Consider the following 18,321-nt stretch of genomic DNA (forward strand, 5'->3'; position numbering starts at 1 on the left):
CCTCCATTAAATACCTGGGAAAACTATATGACGAAAAATACACCCATACTCTAATGGCATTCACGAAAGACTTAGAGAGATGGCATGACAAGCCAATTTCCTGTATAGGGAGGTTACATGCCATTAAATTAACCTCCTACTGCACCTACTCTTCCTATTTCAGGCCTTAACTATTAGGTAAAATACACACATGAGGTCAAGCAATCAAACAAATAGACACCCTGAAAGAGCCATCTGGGCACGCAACAGGCCAATCCTCCTAACCCCCCCCCCCCTTGCCACCTTCTGCCCTTTTAGCTTTGCCTCCCTTACCCCCTCACCCCACACCCTACCTCCCTAAACAGAAGACCCAGGTTAAAAAGATAAAGACAACAAAGCAGCAAACACACAACTAGGATTTACAAATAAACAACAAAGAATTACCATCTAACATATGCAGGGGCCCTAGGAGACACCGCAACTCCGCCCACACCACTCCCCTTTCCTTCATGACACATAATACATATTGTCAAACCTGGTTCACAAGGTACACACCAATATGTCCAAACATACTCCGAATTTTGACCCTCGAGATCCCAAGGTCAAATCAACCAAGGGCAGTGAAACCAGCTACTATGGTGGACAACCTCTAAAGATGTACGGTAACCACCAATGCCATCACCATGTATGCTATATATTGTATGTAATGTCTAGAATCTCTGTATACCGACTGCCACAAAAAAAAAGAATCAAAAAAGGCAGACATGTAATCACTCCACACTTAGACCAATGCATTAACCTGTATAATATTCAAAAGAATGTTGCTGACATTTCAGCCGTTTTTATTGATGATACAAATACAAAACACAATATCAATAGATGGTCTAATCATCCAAATCCTAGATGTAATATGTTATGTCACAAATAGTAACAACAGACAATCAAATTTTGATTTATTTTTGTAGAAGTGAAAATGAATCATGAATTGTTACATGCGTTTTAAAATTCCCACAATTTTTTCGATAAATTATGCCTTTCATCTAAGTATAAGAATATAGAAAATTATATAATAGTAAAGATATTAAAATATAGACTGCTCTGTTAGTTCATTCTTTCCCCAGAATTACCTTTACGGCCAAAACTTTAAAGAAATTTTATTTGTAAAGCCCTTTTTTATTTCCTAACATATATACATAAATTGCCAATAAAATAAATCATAATACAATTTTTTTTTATTGATATAAAGTCATGTATGGAATAATTTAATTTACATTTTAATGTATGCTGTGACTTGTATCATAATCAACCCAAAACTTTTTTCACTTTATACTGTGAAAGTAGAATGGGAATATTTTTTATTTTGATATTTTTGTTGATAATAACAGCAGCAATATAACAGCTATTGCAGTTTTATATGACACCCGTATGACAGTGACACAAACCTGCCATTTATTTGTTGTAATTTCATGTCACTTTGTGTTATCTCAATTTTCCATAACCCTCGAAAAAGTCTTTAACCATTTAAATACCTCTGTAGGCAAGAAACACACTGTACTGAAAATAATTATATGCCTCTAGTAGTAAAATACTGTTGCATTATTTACATTGTGAGCAGTTTATAACTAAAGAAAAACAATATGTGTGTATGCATGATATAAACAAAAGAAAGGTGTTTCAGGTGGATTAATCACTTTTTAGAAAACTACTAAAAATGCTGAACCTTTTTTTTTAAGTTTTGTAATCAGAATAAAATACAAAGGAAATATAATGGAATATGCAATGTAATGAATTTGTAGTCATTAACAACACATAACCCCAAGTTTTCCTCACACTCAAAACTTCAAAAAAGACTTGACATGTAAACATAGTGACAATGTTAATGTTTAAAAAAAAAAAAACATACACTGATACTCTCTCAATCATCACATTGAAAAAATAAGACTATTAGTAATACTGTATTTTGGTAAGCAAGTGTTATACTATAGTTAATGAAAAAATTGCAAAGTAACCCTAATCTCTCACTAGAATAAATTATTATTATCATTATTATTTATAAAGCGCCAATAAATTCTGCAGCGCTGTACAATGGGTGGACTAACAGACATGGAGGGATTGACTGCCCTGCTCAATGATCTTACATGCTAGAGGGAGTGGGGTAAAGTGACACAAAAGGTAAGGGTAGGGTAGGAAAATGAGTTGCTAGGATAATATTCACTGAGGGCTTAGTGTTTTGCTTTGATGACAGTTGCAGGAGAGGAATCAGGGTGCGGGGAAAGAATGCTGTTCACAGTTTAATTGATATGCTTTCTTAAAGAAGAAAGTTTTCAAAGATGTTTTGTAGACTGGGTGAAAGTTTAACAGAGAGGGTAATGGTGTTCCATAGGTGGAGGCCTAGAGTAGTCTCTAGAGAAATCTTTGTTGGGTTCATACACTGCTGGGCAAAGCTTTTCATGCACCTCACTTTTGGACTGAACGTTCGGGGAGAGCCTTCAGTGATACACAGACAATGTGTTTCAATTTGGGCTACTACCAGTGTATTAATGGTAAGGCAAACATATTTATAGACAGAAGTTACAGCAAAAGTAACATGACAAGATCACATCAGCTAAACACGATATTGCTTATTCAGCAACCAACAACATGTATTTCTGTAACCAGAGGTCAAATGGTTATTTCTTTGATGATCTGCAACAGGTTTTACTTTTAAACTGACATTTAACAATTGTTATTTCTAATAATATAGTCTTGTCCATTTACAGTAGTCACGTACTTAATTTTCAACCCTTTCAGTCTTTAAATATATCTTTAAGGCGAGCATCAGAGGTAAGAGTACGAACAGAGGTTAGACATAGGTCTTCGGCAGAGCGTACAGACCTAGATGGGACATATTGTTATTAGTGAGGTTAAGTAGGTCGGAGCAGTTTTGTGTAGAGATTTGTAAGCAAGTGCGGGATGATAAAGTAGGGACTGACAGAGGGGGAGGCATGGAAGGTGCGGACGGACAAGAAGATGAGCCTCGCTGCCGCATTCATTTTAGACTGTAATGGGGCATGTTGGGAACACGTAAGACCACTGAGAAGTGGATTACAGTCGTCAAGGTGAGAGTGGATAGCAACATAGACAATCACCTTAGCCGTATCAGGCGTTAACTAGGGGCAGATGTGCGCTATCTTTTTGACATGGAAGTGGCAGCATTTGGCAATTGACTAGACATGAGGGGTTTATGAATATGAGAGACAAGACAGAAAATCTATTAAAGGTGTATATCTGATCAGCTAATTAGTTAGGTAATTAATAGTGATTTCCCTTCCCTCCTTATATTTCATACAAATACATTAATAGAAAGGTAGACAACCAGAGAGGCCTTACTCCTGGCTCCACTAGCCATAATATTTCTACCAGAAAAAAAATACTTTTTTTACATCCAGGAACCCACTATGCCATATAGTAAGTGAATGATGGGATTCAATTTTGTCTGGTTTCCTTGTGTGGTTTTGCTTTCGCTTGAGTCAATGTTTCTCTGCAAACACAGATGAGATATCTCAGCTATTCAATACCACATTGGGGTTATTTTGCTTTATAGTAGTAATTTTTGGTGATCCTCTAGTAAAGTGACCCAAAAACATGTTTTGTCTACCCAGATTGTAGCAAGGAAATTTGATAAATGCACATGTTGAGTTTGGTCTACAAAATGTGGAAAGCAGAACCTATGTTGGTGGTCTGAGGTGTTGTGGGTAGACCTACTTATCAAATTATAAATTAGCTCAATTGAAAGTTAAAAAAGCACACAAACCAGTTCATGTAGTCTTGATATACCTGATTACTAGACATTGGACATTTGCTGCATTCCATGAATAAACTGTTTAGTTTTAAAACAAATTGTTTCATGAAAAAAAAATTTGAAACAAAAAACTTTTTCAGTTTTAAAACAAATTGATTTGTTTGGATAAATTATAGGGATCTCTAAATCAAAATCATGTATCAAACAAAAATGTTTCATCCATTAAAAATGAATTAAAAGGTTTATGTTTTTAGACGAATCAATTAATTGTCGTGCAAATTGATTTGTGAATGGATGAATGCAACAAATGTGCCTGTATACTGTTTACCATTCAAACAATATACTGACCACACCAGTATGCCAGTGCAAATATTGCAGATGACTGTTTTAAAGACAACACATCCATTTCATGTATTAGTCAATTTAAAAAAAATATTTTTCTTTTTTTTTTTTAATAGAGTTAATAGAATCTTACTATCTGAGTTGTATTCTTCTAGAACGTAAGTTTTGGTTAATTGACAAGCACTTTTTAAATTGAAGTGGGTAAGTTGGATAAGATGAGCAAAACAAACCCCAAAGCATTTTTTAAGTACATAAATTCCAAAAAACCCAAAAATGAAAGTATAGGTACACTTAAAACTGAAACGGGGGTGTTAGTTAATGAAGACCAAGAAAAGGCAGGAATTCTAAATAACTATTTCTCCTCCGTATATATTAAAGAAGAACCCATGGCAATAGATGTGCAAATGATTGCTACTAAAAACTTGCAGAATAATTGTAATTGGTTAACTCAAGACAATGTGCTGCAGCAACTAAAGAAAGTTAATATAAACAAAGCTCCAGGGCCTGACGGTATCCATCCACGTGTACTTAAGGAACTAAGTGTAGAAATAAGTGAACCTCTGTTTTTAATCTTTCAAGATTCTTTTCTTTCAGGAAGTGTTCCGGAGGATTGGAGGAAGGCAGATGTGGTTCCTATATTCAAAAAGGGTTCAAAATCCTTGCCTGGAAATTATAGACCTGTGAGCTTAACTTCTGTGGCTGGTAAAATATTTGAAAGGTTATTAAGGCATAATATTCAAGAATTCCTTGAGAAGAATATGGTTATCAGCAAAAATCAGCATGGTTTTATGAAGCACAGGTCATGTCAAACTAACTTGATTGCGTTCTACGAAGAAGTAAGTAGAAGTATAGATCAGGGTGTTGCAGTGGATGTGATCTATTTGGATTTTGCCAAGGCATTTGATACAGTTCCACACAAAAGATTAGTGTTCAAACTCAAGGAAATCGGTCTCGATGAAAATGCTTGTTCTTGGGTAGAACATTGGCTTAAAAACAGAATACAAAGAGTTGTCGTTAATGGTAAATTTTCAAGCTGGACAGAGGTGGCAAGTGGTGTCCCTCAGGGGTCTGTTCTGGGACCCCTTCTATTTAACATCTTTATAAATGATCTTGAAGACAGCATTGAAAGTCATGTTTCAGTGTTTGCAGATGACACAAAACTTTGTAAAATAATACAATGTGAGCAAGATATTACTTTGCTGCAGAAGGATTTAGATAGACTGGAGGACTGGGCACTCAAATGGCAGATGAAATTTAATGTTGAAAAATGCAAAGTTATGCACTTCGGCGTAAAGAATACACAAGCAACCTATACCCTTAATGGAAGTGAATTAGGGATAACAACACACGAAAAGGACTTGGGAATTGTTATAGACAACAAACTATGCAACAATGTGCAATGTCAATCAGCAGTGGCCAAGGCCAGTAGGGTATTGTCATGCATGAAAAAGGGCATTCATTCTCGGGACGAGAATATCATTTTGCCTCTCTATAAATCACTGGTAAGACCACATATTGAATATGCTGTGCAATTTTGGTCACCTGTTCTAAAGAAGGATATCATGGCACTAGAAAAAGTGCAGAGGCGGGCTACAAAATTAATAAAAGGAATGGAACATATCAGCTATGAAGAAAGGTTAACAAATTTAAACCTATTTAGTTTAGAAAAACGTCGCCTGAGAGGGGATATGATAACATTATACAAATATATTCGGGGCCAATACAAACCATTGTGTGGAAATCTATTCACAAACCGGACTTTACATAGGACACAAGGCCATGCGTTTAGACTGGAAGAAAGAAGATTTCGTCTAAGGCAAAGGAAAGGTTTTTTTACTGTAAGAACAATCAGGATGTGGAATTCTCTGCCTGAAGAAGTGGTTTTATCAGAGTCCATACAGATGTTCAAACAGCTACTAGATGCATACTTGCAAAGACAGAATATTCAAGGATATAATCTTTCAATGTAGGGTAATAACTGCTTGATTCAAGGATAAATCTGACTGCCATTCTGGGGTCAAGAAGGAATTTTTTGTCCTAGCTTGTTGCAAAATTGTGCTTCAAACTGGGTTTTTTTTTTTGTTTTTTGTTTTTTTTTTGCCTTTTGGATCAACAGCAAAAAACAGGTGTGAGGAAGGCTGAACTTGATGGACGCAAGTCTCTTTTCAGCTATCTAACTATGTAACTATGTACATTTCATTCCATCGCTTGGCCTAAATTTTAAAATCTGTTTTCAATTCACATCATCTTATTTTTTTTTTGTGAATGAGATCTGCAGCAAATATTGTATTATCAGAAAGTGTAATTTTCCATGTCTATGAGTTCAACAAAACAGAATGTTCTATATCACAAAATAATGTTACCACCCAAGTAAGAAAATGTTTCAACAATTAATTACACATTTTTCTACTAAATGAAGAAATGCAGACTATCTATCCTGATACACACTTCATAAATCAGTTGTTTTTCATTGAGTTAAATAGTTGTCACTTCAAGAATTTTCAATTATATTCTAAATTAAACTTTGATGATTAAGTATTTCCTTAGTACATTCAGTGCATCAGAGAAAAACGATTTCTTTCATCAATCTCATAAGCGAAATCAATACTAAATATACATTTCAAGAATACTACGGTATAAAGTTGCACAAGATAGAGCATTTGGAGCTGAAGGCTTAGCTAAAATAAACCAACGATTTATAACAACAAGACATCATGACTAAGTAACACATTGATATGTCTGTGCACTAAGCTCTGAATTTCCAAATTGCAAAAATCTGTGTGCAATAGCTTTATTGACAATAAAACAAAAATTTGGCTAATCACTAATTGCAGGAAATATGTATTCACTCCGCACTTCAAAGGGCAGGGTTGTTTAATAAATCATAACATGTAAAGTTTTTATATATTTTTTTATAAAATGCAATCTTCCTGGGTGATGGTCCTCTCATTACAATTGCCTTCCTCAGTTCCTTACACTTAAACTCTTCCACCCTTTGGTTCTTCCGAACACACACGGCTTGCTTTTTTTGATATTGGCATATTATCTATCAACCCCACCTCCCCTCCGACATGGTAATATTCTTTTTGTCTGTCTATACCCCTTTCTCAAAGATTGCAAGCTTGCTTGAGCAAGGATTTCTTCACATCTTGTCTTTTGTAATAATTTGTGTGTCAACTAATTGTTGTCAGTTGCCATTTTATGATTGTAAAGTTCTGAAGAATGTGTTGGCAATATATAAATAATAATAATTATTTAGAACAATAGATATTCTTTCAAATATATAAGATACGTAGAAATGCTGCCCTGATCAGTCTATCAGATTTTATCCTTTTTACTTATTGCAGTTCAGTTATAGTTAAGCTGCATCCCTGCCAGCATTCTCTGCCCATCTTGCAGGACAGACATGAGCTGGAAAGTGAACACATATGCAGGGAGCTGGTCCATCTGACAAGGGGTGGACTCACCATAAAGTGGGTGGAAAGGCTGACTGGCAGCCTGCCCTATCCACCAAACCAGGCATGCTGCACTGCTAAAGTGCATGGTGCATGTTTGTAATTTCCCATTTTGTATTTTGAAATCTGCCAGTAGATTCCAAAATGCAAGACAAGTTGCAAGGACATATATTTGCAGGGACACAAATAAAAAGGCTCATCAATAAACTGCAATCTGTAAGTTTGGATTTCAATATAGTTGAATGGGTAAGGCAGTGTCTGAGTGACAGGCAACAGATGGTTGTCTTTAATGGAGCAAGGTTTAGTTACCAGTGGGGTACCTTAGGGATCTGTATTTGGACCCATTTTCTTTAATATTTTATTAGTGATATTGCAGAAGGTCTTGATTGTTAGAGACTTTAAATGTACCGGCATAGAAAGAGTACTACCATACAGGAGGGGCAGGGATAGAGTACGGAAACTTGCCCAGTGTGAAACCTAATGAGTTCACAAGTTAGAAACATTGGAACCTAAGGGACTGAATGTGGACATAGACCTTGTTTGTTTTCTATAATTTTATTTTTTTATAATTTACAATATTCTATTTCTCATTTTTTACTATTTATTATTTGCTAATTATTGATTTATTCTATTTATAATTATACTTATTATATTTTATTTATTTTTTTGTTATTGTTTTTTATAATATTGGTTTCGGTTTTATTTATAAACCATAGTTATTTCTAAGGATCATTCTTCTTGTTTTCTTTTATTCTTTTTCATATTGATCCCAGTTATGATTGCTCTCCTGGAAATATACATATATAATTTTCTGGGAAATATCCCTCTATACAGTTCTTTAGTTCTCGGAATGACATGTTACAACATCCATCACAATATGATAGATATGTGTGGTTAACCATATTAAAATAATTTGTAGGTAGTGATGTACCGAACTGTCCGCCGGCGAACAGTTCCCGGCGAACTTAGCGTGTTCGCGTTCGCCGCGGCGGGCGGACACATGCGCAGTTCGATCCGCCCCCTATACGTCATCATTGGGCAAACTTTGACCCTGTGCCTCTCGGTCAGCAGACACATTCCAGCCAATCAGCAGCACTCCCTCCCTTCCACACCATCCAACCTCCCTCCCAGCATCCATTTTCGATTCATTCTGAAGCTGCATGCTTAGTGAGAGGAGGGAAAGTTTAGCTGCTGCTGATTAGATAGGGAAATTGATAGCTAGGCTAGGGTATTCAGTGTCCACTACAATCCTGAAGGACTCATCTGATCTCTGCTGTAAGGACAGCACCCCAAAAAGCCCTTTTTAGGGCTATAACATCAGGCTGCTTTTTTTTTTTTTCCTGTGTAATGTAATTGCAGGTGCCTGCCTGCCAGCTTCTGTGAGGTTCACATTGGATACTGTGCCTACTTGCCCAGTGCCACCACTCATATCTGTTTTAACAATAGGTTAAGCTTTACATTTAAAATAAATATTTTTTTTTCACTGTAATAGAAGAGCAGTTGCCTGCCTGCCAGCTTCTGTGTGAGGTTCACATTGGATACTGTGCCCACTTGCCCAGTGCCACCACTCATATCTGTTTTAACAATTGGTTAAGCTTTGGATTTAAAATAAATAATTTGTTTTCACTGTAATAGAAGAGCAGTTGCCTGCCTGCCAGCTTCTGTGTCAGGTTGGATGCCTTGCCCATTTGCACAGTCAGTGCCACCACTCATATCTGTTTTAACAATTGGTTAAGCTTTAGATTTTAAATAAATAATTTGTTTTCACTGTAATAGAAGAGCAGTTGCCTGCCTGCCAGCTTCTGTATCAGGTTGGATGCCTTGCCCATTTGCACAGTCAGTGCCACCACTCATATCTGTTTTAACAATAGCTTAAGCATTAGATTTTAAAGAAATCATTTTTTTTCACTGTAATAGAAGAGCAGTTGCCTGCCTGCCAGCTTCTGTGTCAGGTTGGATGCCTTGCCCATTTGCACAGTCAGTGCCACCACTCATATCTGTTTTAACAATAGCTTAAGCATTAGATTTTAAAGAAATCATTTATTTTTCACTGTAATAGAAGAGCAGTTGCCTGACTGCCAGCTTCTGTGTCAGGTTGGATGCCTTGCCCATTTGCACAGTCAGTGCCACCACTCATATCTGTTTTAACAATAGCTTAAGCTTTAGATTTTAAAGAAATCATTTTTTTCACTGTAATAGAAGAGCAGTTAGTTGTCTGCAAGCGTCTGGGTGTCAGGCCTACTTCAGCGTGTGCTCTGCAGACCTGTGCCAGCGTGCTTTGACAGTTGCCAATCATATCTGGTGTCTCTTTAGCGTGCTTTTACAAAGAAAAAAGGTTTCCAGTGTAAGCTAATAGCAGCCAGTCAGTGTCCTTCAAGCGGCTCTGTCAGGCCTTCCTTCAGCGTGTGCCCTGCACAACCCTGCCAGCGTACTTTGACAGTTGCCACTCATATCTGGTGTCTCTATAGCGGGCTTTTACAACCAAAATTTTGTTTCCACTGTAATAGAAGAGCAGTTGCCTGCCTGCCAGCTTCTGTGTGAGGTTCACATTGGATACTGTGCCTACTTGCCCAGTGCCACCACTCATATCTGTTTTAACAATTGGTTAAGCTTTAGATTTAAAATAAATAATTTGTTTTCACTGTAATAGAAGAGCAGTTGCCTGCCTGCCAGCTTCTGTGTCAGGTTGGATGCCTTGCCCATTTGCACAGTCAGTGCCACCACTCATATCTGTTTTAACAGTTGGTTAAGCTTTAGATTTTAAATAAATAATTTGTTTTCATTGTAATAGAAGAGCAGTTGCCTGCCTGCCAGCTTCTGTGTGAGGCTCACATTGGATACTGTGCCTACTTGCCCAGTGCCACCACTCATATCTGTTTTAACAATTGGTTAAGCTTTAGATTTAAAATAAATAATTTTTTTTCACTGTAATAGAAGAGCAGTTAGTTGTCTGCAAGCGTCTGGGTGTCAGGCCTACTTCAGCGTGTGCTCTGTAGACCTGTTCCAGCGTGCTTTGACAGTTGCCAATCATATTTGGTGTCTCTTTAGCGTGCTTTTACAAAGAAAAAAGGTTTCTAGTGTAAGCTAATAGCATCCAGTCAGTGTCCTTCAAGCGGCTCTGTCAGTCCTTCCTTCAGCGTGTGCTCTGCAGAACTGTTCCAGTGCACATTGCCAATCATATCTGGTGTCTCTATAGCGTGCTTTTAAAACCAAAATTTATTTTTCACTGTTATAGATTGAATAGCAGTTACTTGTCTTCAAGCGGCTCTGTCAGTCCTTCCTTCAGCATGTGCTCTGCAGAACTGTTCCAGTGCACATTGCCAATCATATCTGGTGTCTCTATAGCGTGCTTTTAAAACCAAAATTTATTTTTCACTGTTATAGATTGAATAGCAGTTACTTGTCTTCAAGCGGGTGTCACAGGCCTACAGTGTGTGCTCTGCAGAACTGTTCCAGTGCACATTGCCAATCATATCTGGTGTCTCTATAGCGTGCTTTTAAAACCAACATTTATTTTTCACTGTTATAGATTGAATAGCAGTTACTTGTCTTCAAGCGGCTCTGTCAGTCCTTCCTTCAGCGTGTGCTCTGCAGAACTGTTCCAGTGCACATTGCCAATCATATCTGGTGTCTCTATAGCGTGCTTTTAAAACCAAAATTTATTTTTCACTGTTATAGATTGAATAGCAGTTACTTGTATTCAAGCGGGTGTCTCAGGCCTACAGTGTGTGCTCTGCAGAACTGTTCCAGAGCACATTGCCAATCATATCTGGTGTCTCTATAGCGTGCTTTTAAAACCAAAATTTGTTTTTCACTGTTATAGATTGAATAGCAGTTACTTGTCTTCAAGCGAGTGTGTCAGGCCTACAGTGTGTGCTCTGCAGAACTGTTACAGTTCACATTGCCAATCATATCTGGTCTCACAGTAGCTTGCACGCATAGTACCACTAATCCCCAAAAAAATGACAGGCAGAGGCAGGCCACCCCGCAGGGGCCGTCGTGGTCGTGGTGCTGTGATTCCCTTTTGCCCTAGAATAATTCCCAGTTTTCAGAAGCCACATACCCTGAACTTGAAAAGTTCTGAGGACATAGTTGACTGGCTAACACAGGACACCCAATCTTGTACAGCCTCCGCTCGGAACCTTGACGCACCATCCTCCTCCAGCTTAGCTTCAGGCACCTCTCAAGATACCACTCACCCGCAGGCAGCATTAAACACATGGAGGTACGGTGTGATGATGATGATGTTGTACCAGCTGCTGCTTCCTTTTCTGAGTTGTCAGATACAAGCGAAGCGGTTGAAGATGACGATGCGTCCATGGATGTCACGTGGGTGCCCGCTCGGCAAGAAGAAGAACAGGGCGAAAGTTCAGATGGGGAGACAGAGAGGAGGAGGAGACGAGTTGGAAGCAGGGGGGGGTCGTCGCAAGGAGCTAGTGGCACAGTCAGACGGCATGCATCGGCACCAGGGGTCAGCCCGACAGCACGCCAATCAACGCATGCTGTGTCCACCACCAGAATGCTGTCATTGCAGAGCTCAGCAGTGTGGCATTTTTTTTGTGTGTCTGCCTCTGACAACAGCGATGCCATTTGCAACCTGTGCCAAAGGAAACTGAGTCGTGGGAGGTCCAACACCCACCTAGGTACAACTGCTTTGCGTAGGCACATGATCTCACATCACAAACGCCTATGGGATCAACACATGAGTACAAGCAGCACGCCTACTCTAAGCCGCCATCCTCCTCCTGGTCCAGCATCTTCAGCCACGTCAACCACTGCTGTCCTTCTTGCCCCCTCTCAACCATCCGCCACTCCGTCTCCCGCCTTGAGCAGTTCCCGCTCATCTGCCCACAGTAATGTGTCTGTCAAGGACATGTTTGAGCGTAAGAAGCCAATGTCACTAAGTCACCCCCTTGCCCAGCGTCTGACAGCTGGCTTGTCCGAACTATTAGCCCGCCAGCTTTTACCATACAATCTGGTTGAGTCTGAGGCGTTCAAAAAATTTGTAGCTATTGGGACACCGCAGTGGAAGATACCCGGCCGGAATTTCTTTTCACAAAAGGCAATCCCCAACTTGTACTCGATTGTGCAAAAGGAAGTCATGGCATGTCTGGCACACAGTGTTGGGGCAAGGGTCCATCTGACCACTGATACCTGGTCTGCAAAGCATGGTCAGGGCAGGTATATCACCTACACTGCGCATTGGGTAATCCTGCTGACGGCTGACAAGCAAGGAATGCGTGGCATTGCAGAGGAGTTGGTGACACCGCCACGAATTGCAGGCAGTCCTGCTGCCACCTCCTTGACTTGCTTGAAAGCAGAGAGTCACACCGGACAAGCACTCCTGTCCGCCCTGAACGCACAGGTGGAAAAGTGGCTGACTCCGCAGCAACTGGATATCGGCAAAGTGGTGTGTGACAACGGAAAAAATTTGATAGCGGCATTGAAGTTGGGCAAGTTGACACATGTGCCGTGCATGGCACATGTGTGTAATCTGATCGTACAACGCTTTGTGCATAAGTACACAGGTTTACAGGACGTCCTGAAGCAGGCCAGGAAGGTGTGTGGCCATTTCAGGCATTCCTACACGGCCATGGCTCACTTTGCCGATATCCAGCGGCGAAACAACATGCCAGTGAGGCGCTTGATTTGCGACAGCCCTACACGTTGGAATTCAACACTCCTAATGTTCGACCGCCTGCTCCAACAAGAAAAAGCTGTTAATGAATATTTGTATGACCGGGGTGCTAGGACAGCCTCTGGGGAGCTTGGAATTTTTTTGCCACATTACTGGACGCTCATGCGCAATGCCTGTAGGCTCATGCGTCCTTTTTTTTTTTTCCAACGTATATTAACATTTTTTGTATACAAATGTAAAAACATATCCCATGCTTTACCCATTTTACAGTACAACTGTACACATGCAACAGAAAAGAAATCACTGAAATTCAACAACACAAAGCTTACATGGGCTTTGAGGTGTTTGCCAAAATGCATGTATTTGTAGCCCAACAGTGGCTATAATTAACCTATGTAAACTTGTCACATCTGGCACACTTATACATTACTAAACACAGAATAGTAGTGAACTAAAAAACAAATTAAAAAATTCTGGTATTTGAAGAATATATTCAAATCATTCGTTTTTTGCCTACATTTTGTCATTCAGTTTTCAATTCAGTACAAATAGATGTTCAGTGAATAAACAGCTTAATATGAGGTTGTTGCTTGCTAAAAAAAACAGACAGTTATGCTTTCTTCAGAAAACAATTATTGAACATTTGAAACTCCCATAGAAAGTATGGCTTTCAACTTACTGAGACAAATTAAAATTTCAGCTTTGATGTTCAGCACATTACATGTATTTTTTTCAATATTTCGCTAAAACATAACAGTTAAAAAAAAACAAAAAACGTAAATATAACAAAACTACAACATTTATGCAAAAGGTTGAGGTCCTGCAGTAAAATGTTGATCAGATAAGAAGTTAGGTGGTATTATTTGTGAAAGCGGGTAAGAGAAGAGATTGGCTGGGTCAATGGACAATGGATTTACTGCATGAGTAGGGGGCAACATACCATGCCAGCCAGGGTAGGCTGCTTCTGGATACAATGGAAAAGATGGATATGGGAGACCTGCTGGAACAGTATTTGGCACATGGAGAGGTGGCATAATATTAGCACCCTGACTCTCTCCTATAATTACAGAGAATTCTCCTGGGAACTGAAGGCCATTGCTCAAATTTTGGAGCATATTCATGATCTCAGGCATGCCAACTTCCTCTCCTGTATCCTCAGAATTCTGATTCCACTGCTCAAAATTTGGGAAACCTGGAGGAGGGAGCCCTTGCTCGGCCATTTGTCTCTCCTCTCGTTCAACATCTGCTAATATGTCAGAGAAAATATCATCTGGGATATCCAAACCTTCTTTATGTTTCTTGGAAGATTTTTTGGGATAAGCTGTCCAGGAAGGATGGCTTGGAAGAAGCAAGATCAGAAGCAGAATAGGATGGTTGTCTTCCAAACCTGGACCTCCCAAAGGACGCAATCTTTGAGGGATGGGTTGGCTGGCAGGTAGAGGCACTAGGAACGCCTCCATGCCATGACTTCTGATGATTGCATATCTCAGCTTCTGATTAAGATAAGAATACAGCCGAGCATATGAAACTGCATCACTTGACGTTCTTTGATTCAGTCGGATCACACACATGTCCTTGGTGCACTCTGGCCAGATACGATCCACATATTCCCAAACAGACTCTTGCAAAATGCATCCTTCGGATGTTAACACTTTTGGTAAATCCTGGCAAAGATGACTTCTATAACCAGACTCTGGCGTGGCTGTAACTTTAAACTGCTTTATAGAGAACATGTGAAGGAATCCCTTCCACACACTTGAGTCTGCTGGATCTGTGAGTCTAGTATCTGGATCATACAATTTCTTGTTCTTCTTTTCAATGCATGAAGAATGTTGATTGCCATTAGTTATATGGTGTTTCCATATTTTCTCTGGTTTCTTGGTAATTACCCATTGGCTTAAGTCAGCATCACCTGGGGGGTTTATCAGCCCTTTGCATATAAGGCAGTCCTGATCTAAAAGGTGGCTCTTGTGTTGGGATGTTGTGTCCCTTTTCTCTGAGATGCAATCCTGCTGAGAATCCTGAGGCTGCCACACAGAATCAGACAGATCCTCTAGGGTCAAGTTCTGATCGGGCACGGTATCAATTTCAATTAACCCCTTGTGTGTCAGCTTTGTCATCTGAATCTGGTATGGCTGTCTTTCCTCTTTCTCGATTAGTTCCAGTGCATGTTTTCTCTTTTGAATTCTCCAGTTGGCCAGCTCCTGTGCAGCCATTTACGTTGCACTCATTAGAACCAAACACTGTGGGGTGATTTCACCAAGGACCACACGACGGAACAGGATCTGATTTTTAGGGTCCTTCAAATTGAAAAGGAGGCTCCGGTATTTATTCTTATATCTGCTGTCAGTACACAGGAAAAGTTTAAATATTTCTTGTTCTACGTTCTCTGCAACTCCACGCACCGACTCATCCAATACGTGAAGATCTGGGGTTTCTCTGACTCTCCTCAGTAGTGTATCAGTAGTGTATCAAACTGTGGTAACACTGACATCTTCAGGACATAACTCAACTATTTGCAGATAGGCAGTCTGCAGCTTCTCTTTTTCACCTGTTCTCTTCTTTCTCTTATGCGTATTCTTGTCTATATGCAGGTGGTCTCTTGCCTTTCTTTTAACCAATCCGTTCCTTCCATATGGTTTCAAAAGATCTCTGGCATCATTACTTTCAACGCAAATAACGTCATCATAGTTAGTCTCCTCATTATTCACCGGGAAGAGAGTGTTTGCACTGACTACCCACTGACTACCCACTATGGCAGTTCCTAAAATGGCTGCCATATACACGTCCACTGATAGGAGACGCGGAAGGTATTAAACTGATATGAACAATACTCCACTCCTATCAGTAGGTCCGTCCCATTGTGATTTATGCCCCCCACCCACAGCGCAGGGATGGGGGCCAGGGGGAGGAAAGTAGGCCCCCCCATTGTGATTTATGGCCCCCACCCACCGCGCAAGGGTGGGGGCCAAGGGGGGGAGGACAGTAGGTCCCCCCATTGTGATTTATGGCCCCCACCCACCGCGCAGGGGTTGGGGAGGACAGTAGCTCCCCCCAGTGTGTATCATGGGCTTTGAGGACAGGTGTCAATCCATACCTGCCAAGTGACCCTATGTAGGGGTAACAGTCCCTATTCTGCTCTGTGTCAGTGTGTATCATGGTCTCTGTGGACGGTGAACAGTCTCTATTCTGCTCTGTGTCAGTGTGTATCATGGTCTCTGTGGACAGGGAACAGTCTCTATTCTGCTCTGTGTCAGTGTGTATCAGGGGTTTTGAGGACAGGTGTCAATCCATATCTGCCAAGTGACCCTATGTAGGGGTAACAGTCCCTATTCTGCTCTGTGTCAGTGTGTATCATGGTCTCTGTGGACAGGGAACAGTCTCTATTCTGCTCTGTGTCAGTGTGTATCATGGTCTCTGTGGACAGGGAACAGTCTCTATTCTGCTCTGTGTCAGTGTGTATCAGGGGTTTTGAGGACAGGTGTCAATCCATATCTGCCAAGTGACCCTATGTAGGGGAAACAGTCCCTATTCTGCTCTGTGTCAGTGTGTATCATGGTCTCTGTGGACGGTGAACAGTCTCTATTCTGCTCTGTGTCAGTGTGTATCATGGTCTCTGTGGACGGTGAACAGTCTCTATTCTGCTCTGTGTCAGTGTGTATCATGGTCTCTGTGGACAGGGAACAGTCTCTATTCTGCTCTGTGTCAGTGTGTATCAGGGGTTTTGAGGACAGGTGTCAATCCATATCTGCCAAGTGACACTATGTAGGGGGAACAGTCCCTATTCTGCTCTGTGTCAGTGTGTATCAGGGGTTTTGAGGACAGGTGTCAATCCATATCTGCCAAGTGACCCTATGTAGGGGTAACAGTCCCTATTCTGCTCTGTGTCAGTGTGTATCATGGTCTCTGTGGACGGTGAACAGTCTCTATTCTGCTCTGTGTCAGTGTGTATCTTGGTCTCTGTGGACGGTGAACAGTCTCTATTCTGCTCTGTGTCAGTGTGTATCAGGGGTTTTGAGGACAGGTGTCAATCCATATCTGCCAAGTGACCCTATGTAGGGGGAACAGTCCCTATTCTGCTCTGTGTCAGTGTGTATCATGGTCTCTGTGGACAGGGAACAGTCTCTATTCTGCTCTGTGTCAGTGTGTATCAGGGGTTTTGAGGACAGGTGTCAATCCATATCTGCCAAGTGACCCTATGTAGGAGGAACAGTCCCTATTCTGCTCTGTGTCAGTGTGTATCAGGGTTTTGAGGACAGGTGTCAATCCATATCTGCCAAGTGACCCTATGTAGGGGGAACAGTGTCAGTGTGTATCAGTGTGTATCATGGTCTCTGTGGACGGTGAACAGTCTCTATTCTGCTCTGTGTCAGTGTGTATCATGGTCTCTGTGGACAGGGAACAGTCTCTATTCTGCTCTGTGTCAGTGTGTATCAGGGGTTTTGAGGACAGGTGTCAATCCATATCTGCCAAGTGACCCTATGTAGGGGGAACAGTCTCTTTTCTGCTCTGTGTCAGTGTGTATCAGGGATCATTAGGATAGGTGTCAATCCATATCTGCCAAGTGACCCTATGTAGGGGGAACAGTCCCTATTCTGCTCTGTGTCAGTGTGTATCAGGGGTTTTGAGGACAGGTGTCAATCCATATCTGCCATGTGACCCTATGTAGGGGGAACAGTCTCTAATCTGCTCTGTGTCAGTGTTTATCAGGGATCATTAGGATAGGTGTCAATCCATATCTGCCAAGTGACCCTATGTAGGGGGAACAGTCCCTATTCTGCTCTGTGTCAGTGTGTATCAAGGGTTTTGAGGACAGGTGTCAATCCATATCTGCCAAGTGACCCTATGTAGGGGGAACAGTCCCTATTCTGCTCTGTGTCAGTGTGTATCATGGTCTCTGTGGACAGGGAACAGTCTCTATTCTGCTCTGTGTCAGTGTGTATCAGGGGTTTTGAGGACAGGTGTCAATCCATATCTGCCAAGTGACCCTATGTAGGAGGAACAGTCCCTATTCTGCTCTGTGTCAGTGTGTATCAGGGTTTTGAGGACAGGTGTCAATCCATATCTGCCAAGTGACCCTATGTAGGGGGAACAGTCCCTATTCTGCTCTGTGTCAGTGTGTATCA

This window comes from Pelobates fuscus, chromosome 4 (genome assembly GCF_036172605.1).
Source record: "Pelobates fuscus isolate aPelFus1 chromosome 4, aPelFus1.pri, whole genome shotgun sequence".
NCBI lineage: Eukaryota > Metazoa > Chordata > Amphibia > Anura > Pelobatidae > Pelobates > Pelobates fuscus.